At 43.3% G+C, this 8,366-nt stretch overlaps 1 long non-coding RNA gene across 1 annotated transcript in view; it reads left to right on the forward strand.

The window, feature by feature from the left end:
• The window catches only part of LOC134377227 (uncharacterized), a 36,890-nt gene extending 34,397 nt beyond the window's left edge, over positions 1-2,493 (forward strand). The window contains exon 3 of the long non-coding RNA XR_010023435.1: positions 2,457-2,493. This is a non-coding gene — a long non-coding RNA (uncharacterized LOC134377227). The remainder of the gene's footprint in view (positions 1-2,456) is intronic.
• The last annotated feature ends 5,873 nt before the right edge of the window (positions 2,494-8,366 follow it).

Consider the following 8,366-nt stretch of genomic DNA (forward strand, 5'->3'; position numbering starts at 1 on the left):
GAAATTTCAGGACTTTAGTTGGACCTTGAAAACTGAGCCTCACTTTGAGATGTGACTCTGATTTGCATAGAAGTGGTTTTGTATTGCTGACCCAGTCAATGGGCAGTGGTGCATTTCTCAACTCGGTGGGGAAAGCGGGCAGACATAAGCCAGAGAAATATTACCTGCAGGGAAGCTGGTTCTGCAGCACCCAAAATTTTGCAATATTGTTCCAGTATCTGATGCTCCTTCTCCATCCCCCGAACTCCATCCTTCTGCCATGTGGGTCTTCAGAGATGACTTGGTCTCTCAAATGTCTGGCCTTTGCACATGATATTTCCTCTGCCTAGAACATCATTTCTTTCTTCCCTTCTCTTTCTACTCAGTCTTGCCCTGGCTTATCATCCCATTCTCCATCTAATTAATTTCTATTCATCTTCAAATGTCCAGGTGGAACTTGCCTTCTCTGGGAAATCTTTGCCGGCCGTCGCCCCATCATTCTGTCCTGTAGCAGCCTGGGCAAACTTCCATGCCTCTCAGTCATCCTGTGCTGTCTCACTGCATATGTTCATGGTCTGGTCATTCTGTCTCCTGCTAGACTTTGTACCCCTTGAAGCTTCCCCATCTTTGATCCTGATCCCCTGATACAGTAGGCATCCAATTACTGTAAAAGGGAAGGAGGGAGGAAGGAAGAATTCATTTACTTGTTAGTCACCTGGAGGGCTTGAGTTTAGTAAAGGTTACTTCAGTGCCATTTGCCACAACGTCTTTTACTCATATATCCTCACCAAAGTCTTGACCCGTGAGTTCAAGCAGTCCTGTGGTTCATTTAATAGCACATCCAAGGGCCGGCCCGTGGCTCACTCGGGAGAGTGCAGTGCTGATAACACCAAGGCCACGGGTTCGGATCCTATATACAGATGGCTGGTTCGCTCACTGGCTGAGCATGGTGCTGACAACACCAAACCAAGGGTGAAGGTCCCCTTACCAGTCATCTTAAAAAAATAAAAAAATAGCACATCCAAACAAATTGTCCACCGAAAACTAATTAAGGTTTATTGGAATGTACCCTGAACTTGGATTCAGATGTCTCGGTTTTCAATGCCAGTTTTACCACTTAGCATCTGTGTAACCTTGGGCAAGTTACATAACTTCTCTGAATCTCAGTAGGTTTATCACTAAACTGCTCATGTAGATATGTGCCTGACAGTGTTGCTGATTGCACGAAATAATAATATGTGGAAGTCCTAGTATGTGGTGACCATTACACATGCTTGTTCTTTTTCCTCCAAGTATCATCATGAGCAGATTGGTGGAGGGTTGGAAAGCTAAGGAAGAAATATGAAAACTGGCAGGTGCAGGCGAGCACTCTCTAATGACTGAGCACTCAGCCTGTGCACTGTGCTTAATGTGAACCAACTCGTCTGAATCTCACAGCAGCTCTTTGAGATTAGATTCCAAGACACAAAGTTACTGTCTGACCTTTTTACTGCATCTGTTAGGCAGTGTGTAACCACTCCCTGCACCCTCGTCCCCCGACCCCCCACCCCTGCCCTGCCACTCCCCAACTCTCAGGGCCAAAGAGAAGAAGCCCTGAGGAAGCATCTGCCGATTTCCAGGGTGTGAATACTCCACCATGACTGATTTCATGCTACGAATGAATGAACACCCAGCTCCAGATATTGCTGAGAACCGAACGTGGGCTCTCACCAGCTCCTCCCTCACTCGCTGCGCTTTCAGCTGCACTGGCCTTCTTTTGCTATTTTGGACATTCCTACCTTACAGCCTTTGCGCTTTGTGCCCTCTGCCTAAAACTGTCTCCTACATATCTTCATTTTGCTGCCTTCTCCTTCTCATTCAGATCTGAGCTCTAAGATTACCTCCACACAGGTGACCTGCTCGGGTCAAACGTGTCCCCCAAAAGTTCATGTACTGGAAACTTAATCTTCATTGTAACAGTGTTCAGAGGATGGGAAATCTTATTACGGTATTTGAAAGGTGGAGCCTTTAAGAGGTGATCAGATTGTGAGGACTGTATTCTCCTGAAGGGACATTAATCCACTGACGGTTTAAAGTGTTGTCATGGGCATGATTCTGACAGCTTTGTAAGGAGAGTGAGTGAGAAGCTTAGCTCTCCCTTGCTCTGCTCATTCTTGCCATGTCACTCTCTGGTTGCCAAGGGACCCTGCAGAGAGTTCCCACTAAGAAGAAGACCGTCACTACATGCATTCCTTGGACTTTGAACTTCCCAGCCTCTAAAACTGTAAGAAGTAAATTTCATTCTTTTATAAATTACCCAGTTTCAGGTATTCTGTTATAAGCAACAGAAATGGACTAATGCACTTTTACTACAAACTTTTTCTAAAGTAGCTCCTCACCCTGTCACTCTTTAGCACGTCACCCTGCTTTCCTCTCTTCATAGCACTTACTGTATAGAATTTATATTTGCTCATTTACTGTCTGTCTCTCCCTACTAGAATGTAAGCTCCATGGAAACAGGGACTTCATCTTGTGGATTTCTGCATTCCCAGTACATAGTGGATGCTCACTGAATAGCTGTTAAGTGAGTGAATGAATTTCTTCAAGGTCACATGGCTAATAAGAAAAAAAGTAGAAATAGAACACAGCCCATACTCTTGAACTTTCTAGCTATGCTAACTCAATCCTAAAGTGGCCTGTAGAGCAGTTCAGAATACAGAATAATTGTGTAGCCACACTCAACTTCAATGCGAAGAGATCTCTTATGTGCTGCTGGTGTGAATATAAGTTGATATAACTATAACTAATTTGGAAACCATTTTTGCATTGCCTTTTAAGTTGAAGATGGCCCAGCACTCCATTCCTAGGGACATACCCAAGAGTAATTCTTGCAAGTGTATAGCTGGAGACATGTAAAGAATGTTTCTAACAACATAGTCATAAAAGCAAAAACTTGGAAATAATCCAAACAAGCATTATTGGCAAAGTGGAATGTTATATAGCAAGCAAACCAGTGAACAACTTGATATTCAACAGTATGCATACATCTTAGCCATATGCTCTTAAGCAAAAAAACTAAATCTCAAGAGATTACAAATAACATTCTACTCTTTTAAGATATTAAAAACATCTAAACATTTTAGGTGTACTTTTTAGGACTATTTACCGATTCAATAAAACTATATGAAAAGAATAAAAAGTAACGATGAGTTTAGGGCACAGAAGGGTATAGGACAAAGGCATCTGGGGTGCTGGGAGGCAGGGATGGGCTTAGGGGTTTCATTGGTTAGACAAAGATCATTGTTAAGGTCCTAACTTTTGTTTTAGGTGAAGCGTTTGCAGTTACTTATTGTATTATTTAAAATGAACTGATTAAATAACTAAAAGTGGGCATTATATGATTAATATTCTGTGGCCAAAGGTCTAATTATTAAACAAAGTATCTGCACAAATGTCATGAGAATGGGAAGGTGAGTAATGTATAGAAGAAAAAAACCATTGACAGTGAGCCCTCAACAAGCATGTGGCACCTTGTGGTACTTGCATGTACATGAGTCATTTAATCATCACAAAAACCCGGTAAGGCAAGTACTGCTGTTTCTATTTTAAAGTTGATGAAACCGAGTAAATTATTTTGCGTACTCTCTCTAACCTGTAACCCAGCCCTAGCATGAGATTTGTCATAGAGGATGGCTAAACACTTTCTAGGGTAGATTTTTTGGGTAAAGGGTGGGGCAGGCAGTGGGTGGGGGAGACGGTAACTGCATTTTTAGTTTTTCAATTTCAAGGAAGAAGATGGAAAAAACGAAATTGGCTACAGTATCTGGCAATTCTACCTATGGCTTGGCATGAAGGGATCTTTCCAACTTTCATTTTGTAAGTTATTTATGTTTAAGTCATGTATATGCATAAACTTGAAAACTATATCTAACAACAATGTGCATGGTCCCACAGGGGTTTATTAAAATGCATTTGATCAAATTTTAAAGCAAACCTACATTTTAAAGAAAATGTATTCAAAATTAGGTCTTGCAATCCCTGAGACTACTCTAAATTCTTAAATGGTGAAATTTATTTTTACAAGTTTCTTGTTCAATGACTATTGTTTCAAGTCTTTTAAATCAAGGGCTTTTCTTTGTTTTGTTTTTTGGGCCTCAATCCTTTTTATAGCTGCTCAATTTTACTCTATTTCTTAGAAATAACATTTACCTTTACTCTTCCTATATATATCCTTTTGCATCCAAAAAGTAAGTTGTATGAGAAGAGGAAAAAAATCTCTTTTTTTTAGCTTGTACTGTTTATTTCACAACACATCTATTGTTATGTGGCAAATCAGGGACATAGACCCTAAGGCAGTGGCATTCAGGACAAGGCCTTTACAAGGAGGAAACATGGACAATGGAGAGTCTCCTATGAGAATTCCAGAATAGACATGCTGGGATATTTGTTCAGAAATGAGCAGAAAAGCAATAAAAACATTCTTCCCCCCTCCATTTCTTCCTTTTGCAATTGAGAGAAAGATCTCAATTTGTTCCATATGTGAGAAAAATATAAGCTTTCTAGTGGTTTAAAGTGATGCTCTAAACTTTTTTCAGCCTCGGACTTTCCTACTGTGCAACTTGGCTTTACAAATGAAACAACCAATCAAAAATCAAGCAAATGCTACTACAGATTTTCTATGTGCCCAGCACTATGCTGAGTCCTAGGGACAAATTTAAGCCTATGAAATAGTCACCAGTCTTCAAGTCCTTAGATCTGGTATAGTTGTGCTTGGGTACAGGGTAGAATCAACCCTATCTTTTAAAGTCCATTTGCTAACCCTGTACTGATGTGGCCTCTTCTCTTCTCTTCTCTCCTCAACCCACCTCCCCCCTGTCTCTCCTATCCTAGGAACCTGTTCCTCCCCTGGCCAATCCCACTCCATTCCCTTTTAGTTTCCTTTTATTCAGTTACGGTCTATCAGAACTAAACTGGGCATTAAAAATCATCTAGTTCTGTGTTTTTCCAAAAATTTTTAAAAATTTTTCCAAACCCTTTCCCCACAGAAAGCCTTACAATAAAACTCCCAAGATACAAAGCTGATAAAGAGTACTTGCTCTGAAAGAGGACTAGAGGATGTCATGCCTTACCCACTCAACCTTCGGTTGGGGAACCTCAATCTCTGGCCGCAAAGAGTTCCCGAGGGTCCCTTGGCAGAGTACTAGAGATCCCCAGCATTAGCTACCCCTTTATTTGGCAGGTGAGGAAGCTGAGGCCCAGACACAGGCAGATTTTGGTCTCAAAATCTTCTGGCCATGAAGAATCCCTTTGAAGTCTAGGGGCTAAAGTCATTCTCGGCAGTTCGAAAACAGCTTTCATTTGCTAAGGCAACACCCCAGCCCTCAGGACTGGAGATAGTCTGCAGACTTTACTGTCTACTCTGAGTGCAGTCAATTGACCTTTTCTCAAGGACAGAGAGAAAGAGAAGGGAAAGACAAAGGACACACTTCAGAAATTATGAGCGCGGTCAATTGACCCATGCTGGGCATCCTAATGGCCATTTCAGCCATTTCTTGGCTACCATACCAAGAAAGAGGTGGGGCCAATGGAGTAGTTACACAGCACTCATGAGAGCAGAGAGAGCTTTGTGGGCCTGGGTGAACTCTGACATGACCAAGCATGGGGAAATGACCAGGCATGGGGACATGACAACTTGCCTTCCCTTCCGAGGGAGTGGCTTCATGCTGCTGTGTCAGCTCCATCGCTCTACTACGGCCTCTCCTCCCCCCTCCCCACTGCTACAAGATGTACTGCCAGATGAATAGTTGTTCCTCTTCTCTCTCTGTAATATAACAATATAAATATAAAATATATAATAAAATGTCATATAAAATATAAAGCCTCTCCCAGCTTTTCAAAGTCAATACAATTAAAACACAATGCATCTGAATTATCAGCCCCCCAACCCTGTGCAGTCCTAAGTCAAATGGGTACTGGACCTGAGCTAAAGGAGGTGAGAAAGCCAAGCTGGGATTTCTGTAAAAGTACCCCAGACAAAACAGTTTGCATCGAAGGTGCCTGGTTTTCCACAGTCCTTTTTCCATGCTACCTGAAGTTATTTTTATATCCATCATTTCTTCTATCTCACACTACCTAGAGTCAGGGAGAAAGACAATTAAGTCCGTTTTTCTGGAGAAACAGAGATCCAGCAATTCTATGTCAAGGGGCGTTAGGAGGAGTCCAAAAGACAACCAGGATCAGCTACTTTAAAGGCTGACATCCTCTTCATCATCATAACAATGGTGATAAGTGGTTGTTTGGCCAAATGTTAAGAGTTCAAATTCTGCTTCTGCCACTTACTAGCGGTGTGACCTTGCACAAGATGCTTGACCTCTGCTTTAGCATCTTCATTTGTAAAGTGGCTGATAATATGGTAGCATCTACTTCATAGCCTTGTCAAGGAATTAAATGAGTTACATGTGTAAGAAGCTGAGAACAGCACCAGCATGTAGTAAGTGCTCAATAAATTTCAATTATTTGTGTAGTACTTCATGGTTTACAAAGTGTTTCCACAGACATTGTTATCTCTTGACTAGGATCCAGATCACTTGACTCTCAGCCCAGGCATTTGGAAAAAATTCAGAATATTGAATAAGATCCAACACTCTTTATTGAATGCATCCCAAGGAAGCTAGTCTGCTACTCATGGTTTTCCTAGCCTAGTGCTGTCTTTCTGCCCCATGCCCTGGAGAAGCATTCTGCAAGGTCTCCAGGACATCCCCTCTGTTCTGGAAGAAGCTCCCACACAGGAAGTATGAACTTGCCCTCATCTTTACTCAGCAGGAGGCAGATTGTGCACATTGTTGCTTAAGCTCTGGCTGTCTTATCTCCCCACTTCCAAACACCACTGAATATTTGTTAGAAAACCAATTCTGGACTCAATTCCAGAATTAAGACGTATCATTTCTCCTGGTAAAACATTTAGATACCTAATAAAGCAACATCACAAAGATACTTCATGAGTGCTGGTCACCATCCCTCCCCCACAGTGTGTGCAGGGAAGGAGTAGGGGGCTGACATTTCTGGAGAACCTGGCATATGTAAGGCTGAGGTTACCTGGGACTGTAGAGGGGAGAAGGAACAAGGACTGTAGAGGGGAGAAGTAACTTGTCCAAGGTAGCACAGCAGATGAAAGTTCTATTATGCACTTACCACCTCTATGATTTTGCTCAAACTCTCTGAGCTGTTTTCTCATCTATAAAACTGGGGTAATAAATGTATACACCCCATAGAGGCGTTGTAAAAATTCAATGAGTCAATTTCTTCATTACACTTAGCACAATGACTGGCACACACAACAGACAGGTAAATGTTAGGTTTTATTAGTAGTAGTACACAGAAAAGAGGATCAGCTAGGGTTTACTCAGTGCCTCTTTCATTATCTCAAGTCGGGCTGACTGAGAACAATGACATTGTCTCCAAATGAAAGAGCTTTAACATTCCCCAGCCAACTTCACAGGTCTGGGTCACCAGGCTTCCTGTGGTTATGGCTTCCACGTTCTTTGAGGTGGGAATAGTCCAACCTATGATGCAATTCTCTTACCAATACCGTGGGGTGGTGATCTAGACTTTCTCTGAATCCTTTCATAGGCAGGATACTCACTCCCTTATGAAAATCAGCCAATTCCATTGTAAACACCCTTTATAATTAGAAAGTGTCCTTTCTCTTGTTCTTTCTCCTGCTACCCTCCTGGCCCTTCCTTCCTCCTTTCTTCTTCCACTTCCTCTTCTTTCCACCCTGTCCTCTCTCTCCTTTCATCTCCCCTCCCAGGTCCTGCCGGCTCCAAGAACTTGAGGTCCCACTCCCCCCCCCCCCCCCGCCCCGGAAGTCACTATCCAGTCATCGACCACAGTAGTGGAGAGTGTGGTAGGTCTTTGGTGTAGCCACTTGGCCGGCTGCTTGGAACTAGGCCCCCAGCGGCCGTAACAATCCTCTGGGTTTTGCAGGCTCTTTCGGAGACAAAACCTTTTACCTGGGCCTTGTGGCTTGGCCTTCTGGTCCATTAATATCACCCATCAGTTCACCCGATGGCCATTATTAACCTCACCTAGAACCATGTGAAACCTAAAATGGGCCAATCTGTTGTCTTGAGGCCCAGCTGGGCCGATATGCAAGCCGGGGGAGGGCTGGGACGCTGGGGGTGACTCTCGGAACCAAGCACACAGGCAGTCTTCGCTGCTTTGGGATTCTGCTCCCAGAAGCAGGCGGACGGTGGCTCGCGTCCAGCCGCGCGCAGCCTCGGGCCGCGCTGCCGCTTTAAGAGAGGGGCGGGGCCCCGGGAGAGGCAAGGCAGGGCCCGCCCCCAAGGCTCCTTTTCCTTTTTGATCCATTCAAAAATTACTCATTGCAAATTCCCGGACTGCTAGGA

This window comes from Cynocephalus volans, chromosome 4, assembly GCF_027409185.1.
Source record: "Cynocephalus volans isolate mCynVol1 chromosome 4, mCynVol1.pri, whole genome shotgun sequence".
In the NCBI taxonomy this organism is placed as follows: domain Eukaryota; kingdom Metazoa; phylum Chordata; class Mammalia; order Dermoptera; family Cynocephalidae; genus Cynocephalus; species Cynocephalus volans.